This window comes from Equus przewalskii, chromosome 9 (genome assembly GCF_037783145.1).
Source record: "Equus przewalskii isolate Varuska chromosome 9, EquPr2, whole genome shotgun sequence".
NCBI lineage: Eukaryota > Metazoa > Chordata > Mammalia > Perissodactyla > Equidae > Equus > Equus przewalskii.
In genome coordinates this window covers 55534896-55547598 of record NC_091839.1, presented here as the reverse complement: position 1 = coordinate 55547598, position 12703 = coordinate 55534896, and positions in this window count along the sequence as shown.

The following is a 12703-nucleotide window of genomic DNA, read 5'->3' as shown; positions in this document are numbered from 1 at the left end:
AGAATGGTTTCTTTGATGTTCTTAAATGTTACTGTTTATGTTAGGTGTGAGTTTTTCTTTGTCTAGACTTATTGATATTGTATGAGAATTTTCAATCTCAGATATTATATTTTTCTTTAATTTTAGTAAATTCTGGGCCATTATTTCTTCAAATATTTCATTCACTTTGTCCTTTTTTTTTCCTTTTGGGATTTCAATTTTATGAATGTTGAAACTTCAACTTCTTTTCTCCGAATTTCCTTACTTTTTTCTTATCCTTTCTCATCTCTCTTTATCCTTCTCTGATGCCTGTCATGGTTTTCATCTTAATCTTCCAGATCCCTAACTCATACTTTAGTACCACCCAACTGTACATCTAATCCATTAAGGACATTTTTTAAGCAATATATATTTATCATATCCTATATCTATAATTGATTCTTCTTTATAACTACTTTTTTCTTACTCAGGTTTTCAATAGTTTTCTTCAATAATATTTATTTTGGCTTTAAAATTTGTTTTTGCTGCATTATGACAAAAAAAGAAATTAAAGAAGTATACAGATTGGAAAAGAAGAAGTAAAATTCCCCTTATTTATAAAGGACATGATCGTCTACACAGAAAATCCTAAATAATCTACCAAAAAAGCCCACTAGAACTAATAAGTGAGTTTTTCAAGGTTGCAAGACATAAGGTCAATATACAAAAAAATAAGTTGTATTTCTATATACTATCAACAAACAATCAACAATTTAAATTTTAAAAAATCATACCATATACAATTACATCAAAATATTAAAAATACTTAGAGATAAATTTTACAAAAGTATGTACAACTTGAAATCTACAAAACATCACAGAGAAAAAATTATAAAGAACTAAATATAAGAGGGATATATTGTATTCCTGAATTAGAAAAAATCAATGTTAGGATGTTGTTAGGGTGTCATTTTTTCTCAGGTTAATCTATAGATTCAATGCAATCCCAATCAAAATCCTATCAAGTTTCTTTGTGGAAATTGACAAATTGATTCTAAAAATTTATGTGGAAATATAAAGTACTTAGAATTGCCAAAACAACTTTGAAAAAGAAGAACAATATTGGCAGATTTACGGTAGCTGATTTTGGGCTTATGATAAAGCTACAGTTATCAAGATAGTAGGGCATTGGCATAAAAAAGGGACATATTCACCAATGGAACAGAATAGAGAGTCCAGAAAGAAATACATATATGATCAATTAATTTTTGGCAAAGATACAGAGACAATTCAGTGTAGAATAATAATCTTTTCAACAAATGGTGCTGGAATAATTAGTCATATGAAAAAAAAGGAACTCTACTCTTATCTCTTACCATATACAAAAATGAACTCAAAATGATTTCAAATGTAAAACCTAAAACTATAAAACTTCTATAAGAAAATAGGAAAAAAATCTCAGTAGCTTTGAAATTGGCAAAGATTTCTTAAACACTACACCAAAAGCAAGAAGTATAAAAATTTAATATATAATTTAGACTTAACTCAAATTTTTTAAAAAAATTTGCCCTTCAAAATCATTATTCCAAAAATGAAAAAGAAAACACTAATTGTGAGGAAATATTGGCAAAACGCATGTCTGACAAAGAGCCTGTATCCAGAACATATAAGGAATTCTTATAATTTAATAAAGAGACAACCCAAAGAGATAAATTGGATTTCAAGGGTGTCAAAGTAGTCAGAAATTGAGGGACCAAGATCCCAGGAAGAAAGGGGCTTCCTAGAGGCTAAAAGTCCACTCAGAGATTTTTGCCATCTCAAAGAACTAAGGACAAAAAAATTGGAGTTCAGAGCTTCCTTTTTCTAGCCAACAGAGAATGGGTGCTGGTAAACACTCAGGCTTTTATTGAGATCTTTAAAGGACTGCACCCGGGTAAAGAAAAACCGGAAATAAAACAGCCTCAGTCTCAATCTCAACAAGATTTGCCTGTCAGAAAAATATATTAAATCTCTGAAGGATAATAAACATCACCCAGAGTTTCCACAATTTTTCATACACAAGACCTCCTTTTAATAAAATTACCAGACATCCAAGGAAAAATGAGCAAATAATCCAAAACAAAGAGCAAAGCCAGCCCATAGAAACAGACTCAAAGTAGATAGAAAGATTGGGGTTGTCAGTCATGTAATTTAAAATAATTATAGTTAAACACATCCAGGAAACTAGATTACAAGATGTAGAATTTCAGCTGAGAACTAGGATCTGCTTAAAAATCCAATGGCAATTTTAGAACTAAAAAAATACAATAAATGAAATGAGTATTTCTGCAAAAAAAAAACATTTACACCAAGCTTTTGGAGAGTTTAGTAACTGTATTTTATAAAAATAAGTGATTTCAAAAAAGGGTGGCCTTCCAGAATTTCCAGAAACGAGAGGCTATCCAGGATTTCATTATTCCCCTTTCATTCCTCACTTCCCCAGCCCTGCCTCAAAAGCGACAACTAAATTCTTACCCTTTATTTGAGTGGAGGAGTCCAAGGGTCCATAGGCTCCCGGAGACTCTGTTTCTCTTACAAGAGGAATCAGGCTGAATTCCATTTTCTTGGGTTTGCTTCAAAGGGAAATGCCTTGTGACATGGATTTTTTCATTATTTACTCTCTCTGCATAAGCACAAGGTGTAAACCATTACTAGACACTCAGAAACGGTTACTGAATAAAAGAATAAGTAATTAAATAAATTAAAAAGTCAAAAGAGTATTTTGCACTAATAGAAGGGAACTGACTCAAATTTGCTTTGAAATTTTTGAACTATTACTATTCTGACACATGCCAAAAAGCTTGTCTAAACTTTGTACAAAAATGAGGTTGGAAAAAACCTTTCAACTATTTCATAAAAGCCAACTTATTTGATTTCATTGTAATGAACAGATGTAATGATTTCTCATAAATTTCATCTGTGTAATAAAATGGGAAATACCTGTATCTTTTATGTAATTTTCATTCTCTCAAAATCAAAGAATAATACACATGCAGAAACCTAGGCAAATCTTAAATATACAGCTCAGTAATTATCACAAAGTGAACTCACCTCTGGGACCACCACCAGGATCAAGAAGCAAAATATCACCAGCAACTCAGAAGACCCCATCATCCTCCCTCCCAATCACTACACCTCTCTCCTCCAAAAATAGTCACTCTACGACTTCTGGTTCTGTAAATTAGTTTTGCCTCTTTTTAAATTTACGTAAATATAATTATGCAATTACATATCTTTAAAGTTGTTCTGCATTACGGATTTGTATAAGGTTATTTTCTCTAAGATAGTTCCTGAAAAACAATCTATTGCTAGTGTTTTATAGCTAAATAGATGATAGATAGATAGAGCCTTAGACGTAGATATAGATACACGTATAGATATAGGTATAGATATATAATTTCCCAAGTAATAGTTTTGGCTAAGAGGATAAATGTTGTAGCAGGTCACACGATGAACTTTCAGCCAATGAGTCTTGGTTGTGTCATTCAGGGTCCCAGAGGGAAATATAAGGTTCACTTAGATGAGACTTTTAAGCGAATTTAATAAAGGAACACTTAGCACAATTGTAGGCAACACTAAGGGAAGCAACAAGGGATGTTGAGAGGCCCAGAAACTAGCAACAAGGAGCAACATTTACTATCCCCAGGCCTGAAGAAGCGAAAACAGTGTATCACGAGCCCAAAATAAAAGAAGGACCTCCTGACAGGAAATGTACAGCAACTGCCAGAACTGAGATTCTGAAGCAGAAGAGAATGGGCAAGAATACTCCCGAGCCTCTCCTTCTTCCCCATAGCTTCTGATGCGGAACCCAACAGGAGGCCAGAGAACCAGATAGCCCAGATGATACAGTCTATAGGATAATGTTAACAGCCTCACTACCACTCCCAGTGAAAAGCAGAACAGAGCAGAAGATTAAGAACTTAATTAGTTAAGTTCAATCATGGTTCCAAAAGAAAAACAATAGAAAAAAATTAATGAAACCTAAAATTGTTTCTTACAAAGGATCAGCAATATTGACAAAACTTTAGCTAGATTGATCAAGATCAAAAGAGAGGAAGAGTCAAATTACAAAAGTTAGGACTGAAAGAGAGGACCATACTACTTAATGAAGTAAAAAGTATTATAAAGGAATACTATAAACAATTGTAAGTTGACAAATTACATAACCTAGATGAAATGGACAAATTCCTAGAAAGACACAAATTACTGAAACTGATTCAAAAAGAAATAAAAGTTAATGAAATGGAGGATTAAAAAAACAAAGAATATCAAAAGTTGGTTTTTTGAAAAGATCAACAAAATGGACAACACACTACCTAATCTGACCAAGAAAAAAGGGAGAAGACTCAAATTGCTAAAATCAGAAAGGAAAGAAAGGAAATTACTACTGACCCTACGGAAATAAAATGAATTATAAGGGAATACTGTGAACAACAATATGCCAACAAATTACTCAGATAAAATAAACAACTTTGTAGAAAGAGACAAACTACCAAAACTGACTCAAGAAAAACTAAAAAATCCAAATAGACCTATGACAAGTAAAGAGGTTGAATTAATAACAACAGCAAGAAAAAATCCCACAGAGGAAAGCCCAGGGCCAGATGGCTTCACTGGTGAAGACCATGAAACAAAAGAGTCTTTGTTAAAAATTAATACTAATTCTTCCAAAACTTTTTTTAAAAAATAGAGAAAGAAACACTTCTCAGCTCATCTTATGAGGCCAGTATTATCCTGATGCCAAAACCAGAGAGTCATCAGAAGAAAACTATAAATAATATCTCTTATGAATATAGATGCAAAAATCCTCAACAAAATATTAACAAATTGAATCTGGCCATATATAAAAAGGACTCTGTACCATGACTGTATTAGTCAGAGTTTTGCAGAGAAACAAAACCAATTAAATATATATAGAAAGAGAGGGAGAGAAATAGATTTATTATAGCAAATTAGTTTATATGGTTAAGGAGACTGAGAAATCTGAAGATCTATAGTGAGCAAGCTGGACACCCAGGGGAGCCAATGGTGTAGTTACATTGTAAAGCTGGCAGACTGGAGACCCAAAAAGCGCCGATGTTTCAGTTTGAGTCCAAAGGCAGGGAAAGACTGATGTCCCAGCACAAATAGGCAGGAGGAATTCCCTCTTACTTGCTAGAGAGTCAGCCTTTTTGTTCTGTTCACACCTTCAACTGATTGGGTGGAGGCCCCCCCATTAGGGAGGAAAATCTCTTTCCCTCTGTCTACCAATTCAAATGTTATTCCCATCCAAAAACACCCTCACAGCATATGCAGAAAAAAGGTTTGACCAAATATCTGGGCACCAAGTGGCCCAGTCAAGTTGACACATAAAATTAATCATCACAAACCACCCCTTGGTATTCATACACATCTCATTAAACCAAACTTAATCTCTAAATGAAGATAATAAGAAGGTCATAATTCTGCCTAACACAATACAACTGTACCACATACAACCAAAAACACACTAACCCCTTCCCCAGAAGAGGAGGTATGTCCTTGAGTGATGTTTACTCTTCTCCTTGATATCCTGTAACTTAAATACTATGGTGTAAAATTAACAACAGTTAAATACTGTGATATACAGTCAATATGTCTTATGTTACATGGTAAGGGGATAAGAGAAGAAAGATATTCGCTGTATATATGTATATCATATACACACAAAAGTATTCATAAAAAATAAGGAGAAAATACTCATGACAGTTACAGTCCGTATTTCTATAACTAGTCATGTGGTTGTAGCTGATATTTATAACTACATTCTTCCACTATCCATTCTGTATTTCTTTTGCCTTCAGCAAGCATTTCAGCTGGTCATGATTCTTTACCTGGTGGGGTGACCCAAATCTTCATTCCTGAAGGGTCTGGGCCATTAGTAGTTCTGCTTGGGTTGGGTTGCTGTAGTTTTCCATTGACCTTAATCACAGGGCATGGTGATACTAAGAGATACCCTAAGGGATCTCCTGTATTCCAGACATACTCTTCCTTATCTCCATTGTAAAGCAGTAGTCCAATTTCTCCTTAGTAGTCAGGATCAATCATCCCAGCCAGTACAGTAACTCCTTTCTTTGCCTGTCAATTCAGATGCATGAGGAGCCCAAAGTGGCTGGGGCAGTGGTCTTAACTTCCAGTTCAATAGAATCATTGTTGTGTCTGCACTCAACAAAGGGTGGAAGGGTCAAGGGGTGGAAGCACTTCTCCCTTTGCAACTAAGACCTCTAGGCCAGCCGAGCATGAGGTTGTGGGAACAGGGAGAAAAAGTTTTGCTAGTGGTTCACTAGGGGTAATAGTGAGTAGTGTCACTCTCATTTCCACCCCTTGATTCCTTGACCTGTGAGTCCTGGCTATGGGAGAAATAGCACCTTACATTGGTTGGTGATTCAAGCCATATACACCCTTTTGGAGAGCTTCCCTCAAGCCTTGTAACATATTGCCACCTAGCTGCTGCTGTACCTACATCTTAAAAAGGTGATTCCACTGTTCTATCAAGCCAGGTGCTTCAGGATGGTGAGGAACATGGTAAGACTAGTGAATTCCATGAGCATGGGCTCATTGCTGTATTCCATTTGCTGTGAAGTAAGTTTCTTGATTAGAAACAACACTGTGTAGAACACCATGGCAAAGGATAAGACATTCTATAAGTCTGCAGGTGATAGTTTGGGCAGAAGCACTGCATGCAGGGAAGGCAAATCCATACCCAGAGTAATTGTTTATCCTAGTAAGAATAAGACACTGCCCCTTCCATTGATTGAAGTGGTCCAGTGTAATCAACTTCCACCAGGTAGCTGGCTGATCACCCCAGGCAGTGGCGCTGTACCAGGGATTCAGTGCTGGCCCCTGATGCTAACAAATTGGACACTCAGCAGTGGACATAGCCAGGTCAGCTTTGTTGAGTCCACATTGCTGAGCCCATGTGTAACCTCCATCCCTGCCACCATGGCCATTTTGTTCATAAGCCCATTGGGCAATGACCGAGGTGGCTGGGGAAAGAGGCTGACTATTGTCCACAGAAAGGGTCATCCTGTCAATTTGATTCTTAAAATCCTTCTCTGCTTAGGTCCGTCTTCGGTAAGTGGTCGCTGTTTGGTTTCATTCACAAGAGACATAAATATCTTCATGTTTTTTGCCCCTTCAGAGAGGTTTATCCACATACCTCTTCCTTAAATTTCCTCATCACCAATTTCCAATCATGTTCCTTCCAAATTCCTGACCATCCAGCCAAACCATTGGCCACAACTCATGAATCAGTATAAAAGAGCATGGCTGGCCATTTCTCCTTCTAGGCAAAGTGAGTAATTGGGTACATTGCTTGAAGTTTTGCCCATTGGGAAGATTTCTTTGTACCACTGTCCTTTAGGGATGTTCCAGAAAGTGGTGATAGTGCTATAGCTCTCTGCTCATGGGTGCTACCTGAATATTGTGCAGAACCATCTGTAAACCAGGCCCGAGTCTTCTCTTCCTCTGACAACCGATCATAGGGATCTCCCCATGAGGCCACACTTATAGGCTAGGAGAGAGAAGGCAGTGTAGCAGAAGTGGGGACCATGGGCACTTGGGCCACTTATTTATGTAACTTAGTTGTGCCTCAAGGCCTGCTCAGGCCTGATCATAGATATACCACTTCCATTCAATGAAGGACTGCTGCTGTGCATGCCCAACTTTATGGCTTGGTGGAACAGATAGTACCCAGTTCATCTTGGGCAGCTCAGGTCACACGGTAACTTTCTGGCCCATGGTTACCCGTGCAGTCTCTGCTAAGGCCAAGTAGCAGGCAAAGAGTTGCTTCTCAAAGGAGAGCAGTTATCCATAGAGGATGGCAGGGCTTTGCTCAAAAATCCTAAGGGGCTGCACTGTAATTCACTCATGGGGGCCTGCCAAACGCTCCAAGCAGCATCCCTATCGCCACTGACATTTCAAGCACCATTGGATTTCCTGAATCATGTGGTCTAAGTGGAAGAGCAGCTTGTACAGCAGCCTGGATCTGTTGCAGAGCCTCCTTTTATTTTGGGCCTCTCTCAACTCTAGCCCTGGTCTTGGACAGCCAGCCTCCAGAACCATAAGAAAATAAACTTCTGTTGCTTAAGCTACTAAGTCCATGGTATTTTGTTATGGTAGCCTGGGCTAACAAAGACAAATTTTGGAATCAGAAGTTAGGTGCTACTGTAACAGATACCTGAAATTGTGGAAACAGCTTTGGAACTGGGTACTAGGTAGAGGGTGGGAAAGTTTTGAAGTGCATCCTAGAAATATGGATGTTACATGTAATTCTGGTGAGGTCTCAGATGGAAATGAGAAACATGTTATTAGAAACTGTAGGAAAGGTGATTCTTGTTATAAAGTGGCAAAGAACTAGGCTGAATATTCTAGTGTTTTGTGGAAGGTAGAACTTGAGAGTGATGAAATTGGGTACTTAGCTGAGGGGATTTCTAAGCAAAATGTTGAAAGAGTGGCTTGGTTCCTCCTGACTGTTTATAGTAAAATGTGAAAGCGGAGAGGTGAACCACTCTCTCTCTCTCTTCCATTTAAGGACACAATGGGAAGTGGTCATCTGCAAGCCAGAGAGAGAAACCTCATCAGAAGGCAACCATGCTTGCACTGTGATCTCAGACTTCCAGAACTGTGAGAAAATAAATTTCTGCTGTTTAAGCCACCCAGTTGATGGTATTTTATTATGGCGGCCCAAGCAGACTAATACAATGACCAATTGAGATTCATCTCAGTAATGCAATATTGGTTTAACATCCAAAAATTGATTAATATAATACAGCACACCAATAGAACAAAGGACAAAAAGCACATGATCATCTCAACACATGAGGAAAAAACATTTGAAAACATTCAACAACTAGGAATAGAAAGGAACTTCCTCAACCTGATAACATCTATGAAAAACCCCCAGGTAACTTTATACTTAATGGTGAAAGACTGTATGTTTTCCCCAGAGAAGGATGTCCAATCTCACCACTTTTATTCAACATTATACTGCAGGTTCTAGCCAGGATAATTATGAAAGGAAATGGAATAGAAGACATCCAGATTGGGAAAAAGTAAAGGTATTTCTGTTTGTAGATGACATGATCATGTATATAGGAAGTCTTAAGGAAGTCTTAAGAATTCACTAAAAACCTATTAGGACAAATAAATGAATGTAGCAAGGTTGCAGGAAAAAAGACGAATATTCAAAAGCTGATTGTATGTCTATACAGTAGCAATGAGTATACTGAAAATGTAATTAAGGAAACAATTGCCTTTACAATCATCAAAAAGGATAAAATACTTAGGGATAAATTTATCAAAAGGAGTGTAAAAGTTATACTTTGAAAACTATAAAATATCATTGAAAGAAATTTTAAAAGACCTAAGTGAATGGAAAGATATCTCATGTTCGTAGATTGGAAGACTCAATATTGTTAAGATGTCAGTGTTCTCCAAATTGATCTACAGATTCAAAGCGATCTCTATCAAAATTCTAGCTGCCTTTTTTTAAGAAATTGAAAAATCAGTTCCAAAATTCATGTGAAAATGCAAGGGACCCAGAATAGTCAAAACAACCTTTAAAAGGAAAAAGAAGTTGGAGGACTCACACTTTCTCATTTTAAACTTATTACAAATCTACAAGAATCAAGACAGTGTGTTTCTGGTATAAGGATCAATAGATAGGTCAACGGAATAGAATTGAAAGTCCAGAAATAAACCTATACATTTATGGTCAATTGATCTTTAACAAGGGTGCCAAGACCATTCAATGGGGGGATAGTCTTTTCTACAAATGGTGGTGGGACAATTGGATATCCACATGCAAAAGAATGAGGTTGGATCTCTACCTCAGGCCACATAAAATCATTAACTCAGAATGAATCAAAGACCTAAATCTAAGTACTAAAACTATAAAACTCTTAAAGAAAACGTAGGTCTAAATCTTAATGACCTTGGATTTGGTGATGGTTTCTTAGATAGAACACAAAAAGCATGAGCAACCAATAGATAAATTGGACTTCATAAAACTAACAAGTTTTTTTGTTTCAAAGGACACTATCAATAAAATGTAAAGACAGCCCATAGAGATGGAGAAAATATTTGCAGATATATCTAAGTATTTATTATCCAGAATGTATAAATAACTCTCATGGTTCAACAATAAAGACATAACACAATTTAAAAATGGGCAAAGCATTTGAATAGATATTTCTCTAAAGAAGATATACAAATTCCTAATAAGCACGTGACTGCTACTCAGCATCATTAGTCATTAGGGAAATGCAAATCAAAACCACAGTGAGGTACCACTTTACACCTACTAGAATAGCTATAATCAAAGAAACGGAAAATAATAACTGTTGGGAGGATGTGGAGAAATTGGAACCCTCACATATTGCTGATGAAAACGTAAAATGGTGCAGGCATTTTGGAAAAGAGTTTAGCATTTCTTCACAAAGTTAAATCACAGAATTACCGTATGACCCAACAATTCCACTCTTAGCTATATACCCAAGAAAATTGAAAACATATATTCCCACAAAAGCTTGTACACCAATGTTCATAGCAGCATTATTCATAGTAGCCAAAAAGTGGAAACAACCCAAATGTCCAGCAACTTATGAACATAAACAAAATGTGGTAATTCTGTAAAACGGAATGTTATTCAACAATAAAAAGGAATAAATTACTGATACGTCACAACATAGATAAACCTTGAAAACATGCTAAGTGAAAGAAGCCAGACCCAAAATGCCACATATTGTGTGGTTCTATTTATATGAAATGTCCAGAATAGGTATGGCCATAGTGACAGAAAATTGCTTAGTGGTTGCCAGGGGCTGTGGGGAGGGGAGAAGAAAGAACGACTGCTAATGGATACGCTATTTCTTTGCTGGTGATGAAAACACTGTAGAATTAGATAATGGAGATGAGTGCATAACCTTGTGAATATACTTTAAAAATCCCACTCAAATGTACACTTTAAAAGGGTACATTTTATGGTATGTGAAATGTATCTCTGTTTTAAAAATATAGTATTCTCTGTGTTGGTATAACCACATAATAAGACTTAAGAAGTTCATCCTAGGAAACACGATGGAAGCTGGCCTTATGATGCTCTTCCTTGGTGCTCTGTTATTAATCATTTGGGTTAAGATGCTCCTGGTATGTTCAAGTGATCTCCTTAGAGACAAAGCCTCCACTCCATCTAAGTCATTATTACCCCCGACCTGACCCCCATCTCTCAGCGGGGCTCTAAGGCTCACCCCTGGGCCCCTGTGCTTAGGAGTGTGGTCAGCCACTTATGTATCAACTCCCTTGCCCTCTGGTGCCCGTGTCTTGGGAGCATGCCCACAGTGGTGACTGAAAGGAGAGAGACTATTCCCAAAGTGATGAGCTGATCTCATTTTTGTGGGGCAGAGTGGGGCTCCTCTGAGCCTGGGTCAGTTGACTGTCATGGAGGAGACTGAGTGCGTGCTACATTTTCTCCATTTTGACAGCACAGCACTGAAGTGGTATCATCTGGCCTAAATGCTGCCACTCACCTCAGCCAGACTAAACCTTTGTCCCCCACTCCCATGTGGATCAGGGCCAGGAAAAACCTCTGTTGCTGATGGGACTGTTTTGTGCCCTCAGGGGTGGCAGATGGAAAGAAGGATGGACTCACTGCAGGTCGCAGCCCACTGTGCAAATGCTTATCTTTTGTTTTGGCTTCTAGAAAGAGCAATCTCTGAAATGAAAAATCCTACATATCCAGGTATTTTAAGGGTCTAAGAGTAGAAGAGAAAATTTTCTCTTTATGTTTGGGAAATCAAGGTTGGAGTAATATCCTGAGTTCTTCTAAAAGGATTTCCCTTCAAGGACTAACCTAAATCACAGATCAGAATCGAAGATTCAGAACACCATCAGAACTTACAGATTTTACTTCCCCCTGAAACAAATCTATGAATTCTCAATTTTTCATGTTTTCTTAGCCTGTCTTTTCTCAACGAGAGCTTCATCGTTTCCAGATTCTTCCTATTCAATGTTTTGCTTCCTTCTCATCATTAAACAAAGGAGAACAAGAAGTCTTAAGTGACTTACTTGCTACTGTTGTTCACCTCTGGTCTCTTCACTCTCAGCATTGTATTTTTCGAAGATTGAATGGGTGAAGATTACTTTAGTCTCAATGACTAATAATACTTGCCTTCCTCTCAAAGATGATGTGAGAACTAACATCCTATGAGTAATGTTCACAGGAAGAAAAGTTAGTTAGCTAGATATTAAATGATCATGCAAGCAATATATGGTTACTCAAAATGCTCTCATATGTGTTGAACTATTCATCTAGATCATTATGCTGTCTCAGAAAGAACACTTCATCATGAGATGCCCTTAACACTTATTTACAAGGCAAAGCTTTTTCAGAGTATCTATCTTGGCTCAACCAAGACTCCACAGGTCACTCTCAAGGTAAGTAAGTAAACAACTGAGTCAGAAATAATTGGCCATGAAGGATATGTTTTCTAATTCAAACTAATTAAAATGTGTAAACTATGATTCAGTTGTCTTCAGGATTGCTTTCAATAAAAGAGGTGTACTCCACCCGTTTATTTTTACTTTTTGAAAAACACTTTGGATCATTGACCTCTCTTTCTTTGGTCAAGATGCGTGAAAGCCGAGAGAGGTGAAGCTGGTTTGTGCAACCAGCGTATAAGTTCAGGCT